Source organism: Sturnira hondurensis, unplaced genomic scaffold (genome assembly GCF_014824575.4).
Source record: "Sturnira hondurensis isolate 20B ecotype Veracruz unplaced genomic scaffold, ASM1482457v3 Scaffold0004271, whole genome shotgun sequence".
Lineage (NCBI taxonomy): Eukaryota > Metazoa > Chordata > Mammalia > Chiroptera > Phyllostomidae > Sturnira > Sturnira hondurensis.
The window spans coordinates 2372441-2387108 of NW_028076902.1; positions in this window are offsets into that span (position 1 = coordinate 2372441).

Sequence of the window (14668 nt, forward strand, 5' to 3'; positions counted from 1 at the left end):
CTGCCTTTTCCCCCCATCCCAGCCCAACTCCCCAGCGCTCCCCACCTCCCTCCTGTTTCCAACACCCTCCCCCCGGCCCCTTGTTATTGTCCATGTGTCCTTTATATTTGGTCCTGCAAACCCTTCCCTTTTTCCCCTGAAATTCCCTCCCTTCTCCCCTCTGGTCACTGTCAGCCTGTTCTCAATTTCAGTGTCTTTGGTTATATTTTGCTTGTTTGTTTATTTTGTTGATTAAGTTCCCGTTAAAGGTGAGGTCATATGGATAGAACTGGAAAGCAAACCTGTATCCCTAATGATGCCTCCCACTGCTCCTCATGCCCTCGGCCAGGCACTAGGCCTACTATAGTCCAGGCTAGGGATTCACTCTGGACCATGGCAGAGGCGATGGGCCACCATAGAGGTGGAGACGGCACCAGCAGGGGCTCTAGCCTCCAGGGCAGCAGCTGCAGCCACAGACAAGCCACAGGGCCCTCCTGATAAGGCACAAAGGTATGTGACATAGGCCCTTCACACCAACTGTGATGGGCTTTATGCCAAAACCATCAGAAGCTCTTCTTTACCATCTGATGCTCAAAGTAGTCAATAGATTTCCACTCGCAACCATTGCTGTGTCAGGTTCCAGTTCAAAACTGAACAATCTAGGACCCTGCAAGAGTAATCTGTGTTCCGGAGGTGTGTCCTGACCTCAGTTACTCAAGATGGTGTTGGTTGAGTTTTCTGGGTGACTCCTATACCCAGAAATGCCTCATTGCTTTAGAAGCAAAAAAGGCAAATGACACAAACAAAGGAAAGCCAGTACCCTGTTCGAAGGCCAGACTGCCCTCCTCTGGTCCTTTTTCTTCCCCACTCCTCAGCCCAGGGAAGTCCACAGGAGGCAAGTGAGGCAGCAGCCAGTGGAGCCCTGGACCAAGCCCGAGGCTGAGTGTGGTCCACAGCTAAACCAGGTCTGCCACAGATGAGCCATCTGGCATCCCTAAGGTTTATTTCCTTCACTCCAAAATGAAGGTGATGATCCTTGCCCTCCCTACCTTGAGTAGGACGGAGTGTGAGTGACTCAGCGAAGAGTAAAAAAATCGTGTATAAAACTCTCACGCATCTCATGTTAGCCTCACAAAAACTCCATGAAAGCTAACCATATTAACCATACTTCACCCCATATAATGTACTCTTTGCCCAAATTTTGGGGGGACAATAAGGGTGCACATTATACATGGGAAGTACTAATTCTGTTATCTATATAAATGTTTTTAATTCTTTTATTTATTCTTATGCATTAAAAGTGTGACTCTGGAAAGCAGTAATGATATCCTTGTGCATAATAATACCCTGGAATATGATCATTGGTTTTGTGGAACTTGCAACAAAAGCAGTTTCGGCCAACGATTCAAGGAAAGGAAGAGCAGCGTATTGTTATCCACAGGGCGAATCAGATTCTTGTACCTCGTATCTGTTTTTGTGTTGTGTAGTTATTTGTTACATAAAATTTCTTGTACCATAATATATTTAAAAATAAATGCTCAAATTCCTTTATGATAAAGAAACCAAGTGTCTAAATATAAATAAATAAAAATTGTGTTAAAAAATTAAAATGAAAGATTTTTTTCCTGAAAGTTCAGGCCAAAAATGTGGGTGTGCATTATACACCGCAAGATATGTGTATTGACTTAGGAGTCAAGGCTGTGAGCCCAGGGTCCTGCGTCAGTGGGTGCACAGCTGGAATTTCAGGCCATTTCTCTGTAAGGCCAAAGCCCGTGTCCTCCCCACTGTTCCCTGTGTCTGCCCCTGATGGAGGATGAGTGACAGTGCAGGCGGCACACTGTCCTCTGCAGCCTCAGACGTGAAGCCGGGAGTGCGCGGCACCCTGCTCTCCCAGCGTGAGCGCCAGCGTGTGTGTGTGTCTGTCTGTCCTGGGTGGAAGCCCTAAAGAGGGCTGGGCATTCTCGCATATCAAAACAACGGACTTCAAAACGCAAGGTGTGAGCATGACATTACTATAGCGGAATCTTCAAAATCTATTTTTAACAGCTTCCAATCTACCAAGAGTGAATTGTTTGCAGTCATGTGTACTTTATTATTAATAAGACATAACTAGGGTGCCAAAGCAATTCAATGGAGAAAGGAAAATCTTTTTAGCAAGTGGTGCTGCAACAACTGGACATCCATGTAATAAGAGAAAGAGAAAGGACCCCAAACCCCTACTTTGCCCTCCACACAAAAATGAACTCAAGGTGGAGCAGAGACCTAGACATGAGAGCCCAAACCATGTTACAGGGCTTAAAGAGGAAACAAGGGACTGTCCTTGCAGTGGGTAGGCAAGGGTTTCTTAGGACACAGGAAGAACTGGTAAAGAAAAGAGTGATAAATAAGACTTTTCAAAACTTAAAACTTCTCTTTGAGACATCATTAAGAAAATGATGGGGAAACCATAGGGTGGTGGAAATATCTGTGATACATGTTTGACGGACAACTTCTATCCAGAGTATACAAAGAATTCCTACAATCAGTAATATTTTTTTAAAATCCCTTGTGGAAAAAATGGACAAAGATTTGAACAAACACTTCACAAAAAAGATTAATAAATGACCAATAAGAGGAAAGATGCTCAACATTACTAGTCATCAGGGAAATGCATGTGTGAATTTATGGAGCAGATGAAACTAATCTCTGGTGGCAGAAAGCAGACCAGAGGCTGCCTGGGCCTGTGAAGAGACTGGCTAAAGGGGGCACACAGGGAGATTTTAGGTAATCAAAATGTTTTAAACCTTGATAAGAGTGTGGGTTGCAAGGATGAATGCGTTTGTCAAAACATCATCAAACTGTATACTTTAAGATGTGTGCTTTTCTCTGTATGTAAGTGATACCACAAGAAAAAAAATTGCATGTGCTGCATCTCACAACCCAGTGAGCGGTCCAGATGCTGAGTGGAGAAAGGGGTTCAGCGCGGAGGAGCGGGGATGGAGGCAGGGATGGGCAGAGAGTGGTCCGGAGGACTGTGGGGACAGATGGCCCTTGAGTGCACGGCACACTGGGTGCAGCTCTCCCCAGGGGACTGGTGCACATGGAGGAGAGACAGGAAGATTCTGGAGGAGCAATAGTGCATTCGCAGGCCAGCAAAGGACACAGGGACACAAGGGGGCCCTGCCAATCCCAACTGTCCACCCCCCGCAGTGGCGTCCTTGGAGCTGGGATGCTGCTCACGATGCCCAGGAGAGCAGCACTTGGTGACAGGCTGGAGTGGAAGGCGTGGCACGGGGGGAGAGGGAAAGGCAGGCCCCCCTGGCAGCTGATGGAGCCTGCTTTTCATGCCGCATGTTCCCAAAGTCCCCAAATTCTTGAGCCAAGCTCAAGAATCTCGGCTCAAATTTTGAGCCAAGCAGCATGGCAGACATAAGCCACACTGTCCCCTGCTCCAGGTGGGGGCACTGAGTTTCTGACAAAGCACCTCCTGTGTCCCGCTCCCACCCCGTGGGACTCACCCAGTGATTGCACAGAAAAGCGGGGCCGCTGTCCCAGCTTCCTGGCTCATTGGAGCAGCCCTTTCCCACCTCGGGGAGGTTCGAAGTGTGGCCTGGGTGAGAAATCAGGCTGCAGGATTCGCTCTCTCCTGCTCCCAGGCCACCAGCCCAGCACTAGCCTCCTTTCAGTGCAGGGGTTGGGGGTGCGGGGGTGGGGGGGATTGAAAACACCAGCCACCACTCTTGAACCAGGGCCTGACTGTGCCCAGCAGTGCCTTCACTCCGTATATATCACAGGTCTGAACTGGACAGGTCAACGACCCACCACCCACCCTGGAAGGAGCTAAAGGCCCTGCTGGTGTCGGACACCTCCGGCATCAGACGTGAACTGTGGCTCGATCGCTTACAGCCGAGTGACCTTGAACCATTCCTGACTCAGCTTCCCATTGGTGAAATGAGGACACCAGTCGCTCTCCTGGGAGGGCGACGAGGATCAAATGAGCTGTGGCATGGGGTGCCCTTCGTTTTTAACGCAATGTGTTGTACGTGTGAGTTAGTGCTTATTTCCTAAAAGCCTGTGGGGGGAAGATATTCGGGAACACACCGTGGTGCCGGCTGCTCGCCTGCGCGACGGTGCTGCAGTCCACTGAACTGTGTGCTTCAAAGCGTGAACCTTGCGGTATGTGAGCTCGTGTATCTCAGTAATGCCGTTAGGAATGTTCAACGTGCATTTACCATGTGACCCAGCAGGTATTTCCCGCTGGGAGGTATTCCCACCCCTAAGGTATTTCCCAAGAGAAACACAACACAGCGTTTTGCTGAGGCGGCACTAACACGGAGACACAGGCAGATATGTCGGGCTCCTCTGAAACGCAGCCCGGCCCACCCTCACTCCTTCGGCCACTGGGAAGTCAGCGGAAGCTCCCACACGAGGCTGGGAGGAGGTTTGGCCCTACATCTGTGACAGGGCGGCTATTTTTGCTGCCTGTTCAGCTGTCCCCTCTAGCTCATTCTGATGCCCCCTCTAGCTCATTAACTTTGCAGCCTTCTGCCTCTCCCCAGGACAGGAGGGGCTGCACTTGACCTCCTCAGGAGGGTCAGCCAGCTAAGGAGGGCCAGTCCACTCAGAGAGGACCAGGACCATGGGTTCTGCCAGCTGGTGACCACAGCACCCAAAGCCAGCAGGGCACAAGAGACAGAGGGGCCATGGACTGCCCACGACACCCATGACAAGAGAGAGAGAGAGTTCCTCTCCGTACTCCAGGTGACAGGCTTCTGGATCCCTCAAGAATCTGCCCTCAGTGAACAGCAGAGGGGCAAGACGGCAGGGACCCCAGTGCAGCCCGTGTCCCAGCCCCTGCTGGCAGGTGGGCGTGTGTGGGTCTGTGAGGGGGTTCACTGGGCCCCACAGCCGATCACAGTCTTTGCTTCCCCAGTCTGCCTGGCAAAGAAGTCCTGCAGTGTTCAAGTAGCACCCTCACCCCTCCCTCCTTTGTCCTCCACTTCTTTCTTCCCCTCGCCTATCCGCCTGCCCCACCCAGCCCTCAGAGAGAGGGCCACTCTGACCTGGGTTAATTCAGACCTGGATGATGAGAATGAAGCCAGAGCCCCAGCAGAGGGAAAGACAGTGAGCCTGCTCCCCAGCTCACGACCTACACGACCTACGATGAGGGAAACAGCGCCTGGCAGATTACCGCTCCCTGGCAAGGGCAGCAGCCAATTCTCCTGTCACTGTGCATTAATCGCTCCCAAGCTCAGGCTGGGCACAGCAGCAGGGCCTTTTAACAGCACAGAGAGAACCAGCTCACTGAGCTTATCTGGCCCAGTACAGCAAAACCATGCCACCGGCCTGCCTCGCACCCTCCACTGTTGTGGGCTGGGCCTGGGCCCCAGTGACTGGTCCTTCCCATGCCAGCCCCTCCAACAACAGGCTTCCAGTGGTGTTCACTGTTGAAGCCAGCATTGTCCAATAAGTCCTGTGTGGGCCTCAGGGCTTGAAAAACATTGTTTAGTAGAGTTGCCTAAAACACGTTTCTAAAATAACACAGGCAGTTTGAAAAAGGCATTAAGAACCTGGAGTTTGGAGTCAGGCAGATGCAAGTTCTAATGTGAGGGTCCCTGAGCCCCTGGCTTCTTAGCCTCACTGAACCACAGCTGCAGGCTGCGACATCAACTCCCGTGAGGATGCAGTGACACAGCCCATGCGAGAGTTGCCCGCACGGAGCCTGGGAAGCAGGCAGTGCAAGGGAGAGGGGAGGTCTGGTTGTGGGTTCAGAGAGGCCACGATCCCAACTGAAGACTCTGGGAAGTGTCTGGAAAAATGTGACACTTGTAGGTGTCCCGAAGTCTGAACGCAGAGGAACGTCCTCTGCCCACCGGCCCCATTTTAGAGACGCATCGGTGGGGCTCAGAGAGGTAGAACGACTTCCTGTGTCATCTGAATGATTTCAATACAAGCAGCGCAACAACCAATCTTGTCCAACTTAACTGATTACCTCAGAACAAGGGAAGTGGAGGAGACAGGGCTGGCTCAGTAGTGAATCCTGTCCCTGGGACCCCAGGCTCTTCCCTGCTGCCTCCTGTGGTCTGTGGTTTTCTCCTCATGGCTGCAATGTGGCTGCAATGTGGCTGCAAAAGCACCGACCTGCACATCTCTACACAACCTCCAAATCAGGAAGAAATGGTCAGGGTATTAGTTTCTCCCCACAATTTTCTTTTATCATAAGGAAGACATTTTTCAGCCTTCCTTCGCGTCTCATTGGCTGGGACTGGTTCCCATGGCCACACACCAGCTTTAGGGCAACTGGGAGAAGGAGAATTATTCTAGCATTTCCAGTTCTGGTGTAGCAAAAAGGAAAAAAAATAAATAAATAAGGGAATGGAGATTGTTGTTTTTAGGCCACCAACAGTGTCTCCCAGACTTGCCCCCAATCATCCAGCTCCTTGGCGACCAGGAGCTGTGGGGGCCTAGAGCCCATTTCTCTTGGTTCTAGATTTCTCTAGGTCTCTCGTTCTGTGTTTTGTGACCTTGTCTCTGAGCAGGGCCTCAACCATAGAGTGTGGTGAAAGGCAGGGAGAAGGGAAGCTTGTCCTTGGCCGGAGGAGGATCAAATGATAACTTGGAGCCCAAATTGAACACAGTGTCCTTTGAGGGCAGTCCAGGTGGGGCCATGGAAGTCGGCCTGGATGTGCCGGCAGTGCTCACCTGAGAGCTCCAGGAGGCTTTCGACCCCTCAAGGCCTTTCCACCAGAATGTTGTCCCAAAGGCTGGGTGGCTGGCAGGGAGTTGCAGATCAATCAGTCAAGGACATCGGTACTGAGCACATGGAAGATTGTCATCTGGAGCTGACTCTAGAAAGCATGTTTCCTAGTATTTTCATTCTGGTATTTGTAAGCTCTTTACAAGTGTTGACTTGTTTGTGTTGGTAGCCCATGGGTGTGCAGGTGGCATATATTCTTCCCAGTGAAGAAATGTCCAGTACCCAGACAGGTGGAGGCACTGGTTCAGAACTGGGCACGGAACCCAGCACTCTGAGTCCCTGGGGCTTTCCATATTTGCTGCAGAAGTCACTGTATACCACCAAAATCAAAATGCGAAGCCCTTTGTCATTCTTTGAGCTAAATGTCAAGAAGGCAGCTACGGCTGACCCCAAGGCTGGAGGCAGGGTCAGCCAGGCTCCTCTGGGACCACATGCATCCTTTCAGGGCTGGGCCCAGGTTTTGGAAGAAGGGTGGTGACCCATGGACAGCAAAGAGCAGTGACAGGGCCACAGCTGCGAGGGGGAATCAGCTGGGGGCGGCCACGGACCAGCAGTGGCCCCTGCAGGGCATGCCATGGGAACGGAGAGGGTTGACACAGAGGATAGGCCAGAAGGAGAGAGGGGCTAAGGACCAACTGGATGGGGCAGTGGTGCCCCACCGCCACCCCCACCTTCGCAGACAGAGGCCACAGCAGGATGCAGGTCTGGAGAGGGACTGGGCAACCTCTGTCCCAGGTTTTCTCTGTTCGCAGCATCTCTTGTTTCTGACCATGCTGAGGCCCTGGGGGAGGCCCGACCATGCTGAAGCCGCCTAGAGGAAACGGATTCTCCTGCTCCTCACTGCCTTCCTCCCTGGTCAATGGTTCAGACCACGGGGTGCCCCAGTAAGTCCCCCTCGTGATGGGCAGGTGGCTGCGGCTGAGCTGTCGGAGGCCAGATCCAGGGTCCAGGTGCCCAGCCAAGGAAAGCAGAAGCCAGGCAAATGATTTCATGAATATTTTTTGTCTTCCACCAAGAAACTCATCTGTGATTCCCCCTCCCCCATCAGGACCCTATGTTTCATGAGATTTTCATCTGCTAAACAACTGCACTTATCAAGTAATAATTCATTCTTTTCCCCACTTTTTTAATTAATCAAAGATACACATAACTGCCAGCCCAGGTCCCTGATCAGCAGGAGATAACCCTTATTACCACAGTGGGTTGATTTAATTCCTGCCAAAAGCAAAGAAACTTGATGTTTTAGATAGCCTGAGTGGCCTCATTATGGGAAAGTGGAAGTTTTCCATTAAGCCTTGTGAAATATTCAGAATAGCTCCCAGACCCCAGTCACTAATTCATGGAGGAACCACCGCACTGCGTCATGCAGGCAGTGAGATGAAAAGGAAATCCCATTGTCCCAGGGTCCTGCCACTCGGCTATTAAAGGATGGTCACCAGGATCAAGCTCCTACCAGCCAGAGCCTTGGCTGAACCTCTCAATCTCCCTGAGTCTCAGTTTTCCCCTGAGTTATGAGGGAATGAGGTATTGGTCAGGGTTCTCAGCTGCAAGCAACAGAAACAAACCCTGCCTTCCTAAGGCAGAAAAGAGTGTGTTCAGAGGGTGCTGGGGAAGGACTTCCGGCCAAGAGGGAGGCATAGGTAGACACACTGTGCTGCCTCCCACAACCAAAAGAAGGACAACAACAAATTTAAAAACAAAACACAACCAGAACTGAAAGAAAATCGAACTATGTGGAAGTCCGACAACGAAGGAGTTAAAAAAGAAACATTCATACAGACAAGGAGGAGGGGCAGAGATGGACAGTGGGCTGAGAGGACTTGTGGCAAGGCAGCGGCTGGAAGACCTGGTGAGGTAGTGGCTGGAGGACTGGGTGGTCCCACATTCCAGAGCAGATAAACTGGAATAAACAACTGGGGATTGAAGCAGACTGTGCCACCCAGGGTTCCAGTGTGGGGAAATAAAGCCTCTCATCCTGACTGAAATACCTATGGGGGTTGAGGTAGTGGGGGAAACTCCCAGCCTCACAGGAGAGTTCATTGGAGAGACCCACAGGGTCCCAGAACGTACACAAACTCACCTACCTGGGAATCAGTACCAGAAGGGTCCAATTTGCTTGTGGAATAGCAGGAGAAGTGATTGAAAGCCAGCAGAAAGCCAAGCAAGTGGCATTGTTCCTTCTCAGACTGCTCCCCCACATACAGAGTCACAACACAGTGATGTGGGTTGCCCCCCCGCAGCGAATACCCAAGGCTTTGCCCCTTACTATGTAACAGGCCTGCTGAGACAAAAAAAAAAAAAGAGGCCCAAATGAAAGAACAGATTAAAGCTCCAGAAAAAATACAACTAAGCAACTAAGAGATAGCCAACCTATCAGATGCACATTTCCAAACACTAGTAATCAGGATGCTCACAGAAATGGTTGAGTACAGTCGCAAAATAGAGGAAAAAGTGAAGGCTGTGCAAAATGAAACAGAAAAAAATATACCAACAGCAATGGAAAAGAAACTGGGACTCAAATCAACAGTGTGGACCAGAAGGAAGAAATAAACATTCAACCAGAAAAGAATGAAGAAACAAGAATTCAAAAAAAGAATGAAGAGAGGCTTAGGAACCTCTGGGACAACCTTACACATTCCAACATCCAAATCATAGGGGTGCCAGAGGAGAAGAGAAAGAGTAAGAAATGGAAAACTTATTTGAAAACATAATGCAGGACAACTTCCCCAATCTGTCAAAGGAAATAGACTTCTAGGAAGTCCAAGAAGCTCAGAGAGTCCCAAAGAAGTTGGACCCAAACAAGCACACACCAAGGCACATCATAATTACATTACCCAAGATTAAAGGTAAGGAGAAAAATCTTAAAAACAGCAAGAGAAAGGGAGAAAATTACCTACAGAGGAGTTCCCATAAGATTTGATAATCTGATTTCTCAAAGAGAAATCTTGCAGGCAAGAAGGTACTGAAAAGAAATATTGGAAGTCATGAAAGGACCTACATCCAAGATTGCTCTATCCAGGAAAGCTTTCATTTAGCATGGAAGGGCAGATAAAGTGCTCCCCAGATAAGGTCAACTTAAAGGAGTTCATCATCACCAGGCCCTTATTATATGAAATGCTAAAGGGACTTATCTAAGACAAAGATAAAAAATACAAACAGTAAAATGACAATACTCACAAGTTGATACTCACAAGTATCAACAACTGAACCAAAAATAAATAAATTAAAACAAACTAAGCAAACAACAAGAACAGGAACAGAACCACAGAAATGGAGATCACATGGAGGGTTATCAGCAGGAACGGGAGAAGAGGAATGGGGGAAAAGGTACAGGGAATAAGAAGCAGAAGTGGTAGATACAAAATAGACAGGGAGAGGTTAAGAATAGTACAGGAAATGGAGAAGCTAAAGAACTTATATGTACGACCCATGGACATGAACTAAGGGTGGCAATACAGGTGGGAGGGTGTGTGCAGGGGGAGGGGTGTGAAGGGGGGGAAGATGGGTGTGGCTGCCTCAGTAAGTTAAACATGGACTTTGCATATGACCTAGTAATTCCACTCCCAGGTATATACCCAGAAGAACTGAAAATAGGCAGTCAGACAAAAACTTATACACAAATACTCACAACAGCTCTATTCACAATAGCCAAAATTTGGAAACAACCCATCTGGCCATTAACAGATGAATGGATAAAGAGAGTGGGGCATATGCATACAGTGGAGTATGATTCAGCTCTGGTATGAGTTACAATAGGGATGGACCTTGAAAACACTACGCTGAGTAAAGGCAGCCAGACACAAAAGACCTTGTCGTGTGGGATCCAATTGTGTGAGGTGTCCGGAACTGGCAAACCGATAGAGATAGATGCAGACTAGTTGTTGCCAGGGGAGGGGGTAGGTGAGAAGTGGAAGGTAAGTACTTAATGGCTGTGGGGTTTCTGTTTGGGAAACCTCACAAGTTGTAAAAAAGTTTTGCAACTTGATAGTGGTGAAGTTGCATAACATTTAAAAAATGGGAGAAAAGGGTGCGAGATTCATCCCAGATGGCTGGGTGTGCTGGCAGCCACGCCTCACCCCAAGCACCACAGCCTCACAGATGCGGTCACCTGCCCTGCGGACACAGCCCCTGGATCTCCTGCAGCCTCGTGGGTCCGACTCGGGGAGGTGGGCTGCCAACTATCCAGGCATGGCATAGACTCTCTTCCCGACAGACTGTGGCTCAGGCTGGGCTGAACAAGAGTCTCTGCCGGTTTCCATTCCAGGTGGACGTCGGGCCCGCCGCACACACAGGGGATATTCTCCCACATGGGAAGCAGGTGCAAGGTGGTTTAGTGCAGGGAGCGAGGCCTGCTTTCCGGACACAGGATGCCAGGCAGAAAGAGCCAGGCACGTGGTGGATAAGCAAGGAATGCTGGCACTCATGGCCCTCTCCTGTGAGGCAGGGAGGCAGAAGCAGGTCACCGCCAGTGCTGCTCTTCAAAAGGCTCCTGGTGCAGGCAACCTTTCCCTTCCCTCTTCACCCTCTTCTCAACACCCATCACCCCGGCCCCCACAATTCAGCTCTCTCACTCTCCCCACCCAGAGGTTTCTCCCCTTTCAATAAGACAACAACCGCAGCTGGCCGGTTGTCTAGAGGACACTAATCCTTGCCTTGGGCTTTCTGTGTTCACTTTGCAATTAACACAAGAACCTGGCTGCCTCGGAGCCAACTAACAGTGAGAGGGAGCCCAGGAGTGGGGCCAGGGCTGCAGGGGCCCAGATCTGCCCTCCAGGCTGGGCACAAATCCCTGCCTGCTGCTGGGGTGCCGTTCCGGCCTTGCCCTTCTCTGTCGTGGGGAGGAAACCGGTCACATTATGGAGAGTGCTGTCTCGCATCTCTAATACAGACCATTCGAGAAGGAAATGGGTAGGACCAGAGTTAGGTTTTTAAAGTATTTTCACTCTGATATAATTTTAAACTTTCAGAAAAGTTACAAAAATAGTGCAAGGAACTCCAACAGAGCTCTGCTCAGATTCACCACTTCTTCACATTCATCTATTTGCTTTATTATTCCCTCTTGCACGTTCTGTTTCCACCTCTCCCCCTTTCTCCCTCTCTCATACTGTTCCATTTACCTGTAAGTACCCCAGTGTATATGTCCTAAGAAGAAGGACAATCTTTTATATAACTGCAGTATAATGATCACAATCTGAAAAATTTACATTGGTCCAATATTACAGCCTAATCCTCAGTCCATGTTCAAAGTTCATCACTCATCCCAGCAATGTCAATTACAGCTACGTGGGAGTTTCACCATGTTGCTTTCTGGTTTAATTGCGCTGTGGTCACAGAACGTGTGGTCAGAGGGTCAGCCTTTTGAAATTTCCTGCACCTGGTATTATGGCCCCTCCCCTCAGCACCCCACTGCCTTCCCCTTCCAGCTTCTCCAGACCCTCTCCAGCACGTGCAGTTCAGAGGTCAGTTGTGGACCTGGGGGGACTTACATGGAGATTTTAGGGCTCCCCTGCCTGGCTCCCCCCACCTTGCATTTCTCCTTCATTATTGTGGACCACTCTGCCTGGTTTTAGGAATTGTAACTCTACCCCCTGTGCCTAAGGACCTCTGGAATTTGAGCCACAGGAGACAAAGCTTGTCTCTGGTAGCAAATGCTGCCTCAGTTTCCTCCCTGACCCCAAAGCATGGTCAGACAGGTAAGATCTCTCAGAGAAGGGGCAACCTAGGCCAGACATGATCACTTGGGAGGCCATCATGGAAGGACTCGGGGGGCTGCAACAAAGAGCAATGGACTCTCGCCCCCCCAGCTTTGACATAACCTGAGTCCCCATGTCTCCTGGGAGAAGCGCTTCCTGGCTCTAATCCCCTTAAGCCTGAATACCTGATGGGGAGGGGTGCAGCTCCTTGCCTTGCTAGAGCTGTCCTGGGGGAACAATCTGGCATCACAAAGACTTCCTGATAAACCTATGAAATCTGCTCTGCTAAGAGTGCTTTCATTCATATGTTAAGGGTTAGAGCAGGAAACCCTAAAACTCTGTTCCTGACAGACTCTGACTCAGACTAAGCCCTCAGATTTCTTTGATCCTTGCCACCCTGTATTCCTGTGTATTACAATCCAATAAAAGTCCCTGGAGAAAGGAGCTCAAGGCCTTTCCCCCCTGAGAAACTGGCCACTGCTCAAGGCCAGTTTCCTCTGGGAAACTGGCTACATCTCCTCCCCAAGCAGATCACATCATGTCTCAGTCATGTTTACTCTCATCCGGGGCACACGGGGGGACTTGCGAGGAAAGTCGCCCCCACACTTTGTTTCCCAGCCACTGGGGCAGTGTCCCTCCAACCTCTGGCTGTGCTTGGCCCCAGCTGTGCAGCAGCAGCCAGGGACTGTCCAGGTGAGAACGGAGCAGAACCTGGTCTGCAGAGTCAGAGCCCTTCCAGGTGCTGCCTGTCACATCCGCTCTCCAGGGCCTTCGCGTGGTTGGTTTGTTTGCTTAAAAAATACTGAGTCCAGAGTTTATGCACATGCACACAATTAAGACACAGGTCCTGTATGCCCCGTTTCACAATGTGTCCTAACACTCGGGATAGAGCAGACTTGACCTCAGCATGCTGACTTTCAACTTCAGCTGGCCTTCTTGACTTATTGTCTATTTATCTGGTGGAACTATTTAATAATCTCTCCTTACACAAAGAAGTTCTTTTGGAAGTTAATAGAAGACTAAATACACATGAAATAAACCTGACACCACATGCTCACCTATGACTACATAGACCAATAATTCCCCTATGCGTGAACATGCGAAGGAGGAAATATGGCTGAAACACTTCAGCTGGTATTTTATAAAACAGTTTTAAATGTTTGACATAATGTAGCGATGTTCTAGAAAGTCCGTCTCCTCAGGGTGGTCTGTTAGTGCCCAGGGCCGTGGCGACAGCGTGCCACAGACCGGGGCTTGGACAGCAGAGTGCGTGTCTCGGGGTCTGCAGGCTGGGAGTTTCCGTCGTGGTGCTGACAGGTGTTTCCTCCAGGGCCTCTCTCCTTGGTTTCCAGATCGCTGCCTCTTCTCAGGCCTTCCTTCTGTGACTGTCTGTGTCCTGACCTCCTCTCCTTAGGAGCACACCAGTCCTACTGGGTGAGGGCCCACCCCGGTGACCTCATTTTACCTTAATTACCTCTTCAAAGGCCCCTGTCTCCAAATGTAGTCACATTCAGAGACACTGGGGGTTAGGACTCAATGTATAAACTGGTGAGGGTGGGGGGGCACAATTTAACTTACAACAGATGGACAGCCTCCTCAGCCTTGCTACCCTCGTTATAGTAACACATATTTTACCCCCAGGGGGTGGTGTGGAGTGCACTTTATCTTAAAACCAGAGGAAGGCCCTAGGGAGCGAGACGTGCTCTGACATGGAAACCCATCCATTCAGAGGCCCTGGAGACTGGTGGGTGGGCTCCTCCGTCCCGAGTCTGGCAATGCCCGTATGCAGGGAGAGGGAGGCCAGAGCAGCACCTGGCAGGTGCGGAGGGTGGCCTTGCAGCTCCTTCAAACGTACTTCTTTGGACTTCATTCTTGATTTGACCAACATCTACTTGACTCTTTTTTTCTAAGTAAAAAAACTAGCAGTTATGGGCATGGTAACTAACCAAATGACACCAAAATAAACTTACCATGAGAAGACCCCAAATCCTATAATTTTAGCCAGCCTCTCAAATATCTGTCTTCCTGGTGCTTGCTTGGCAACACCCCCAACCCCAGTCCTCTGCGTCAACCCACCTCCTCTGCAGACACAGCTTTCTGGTCCTGGAGGAACAGGCCAACCAATGCCAATAGGTGTCATTCTGAATGTGAGACCACAAACCTTGGTGGCCCCCAGCGCTGCCAAACCACCTCACTGCTTTTCGTCAGTCAGCAGGCCTCTGCCTCTCCTGGGCAGTCAGGTCACACCTCCTGCTTCCAC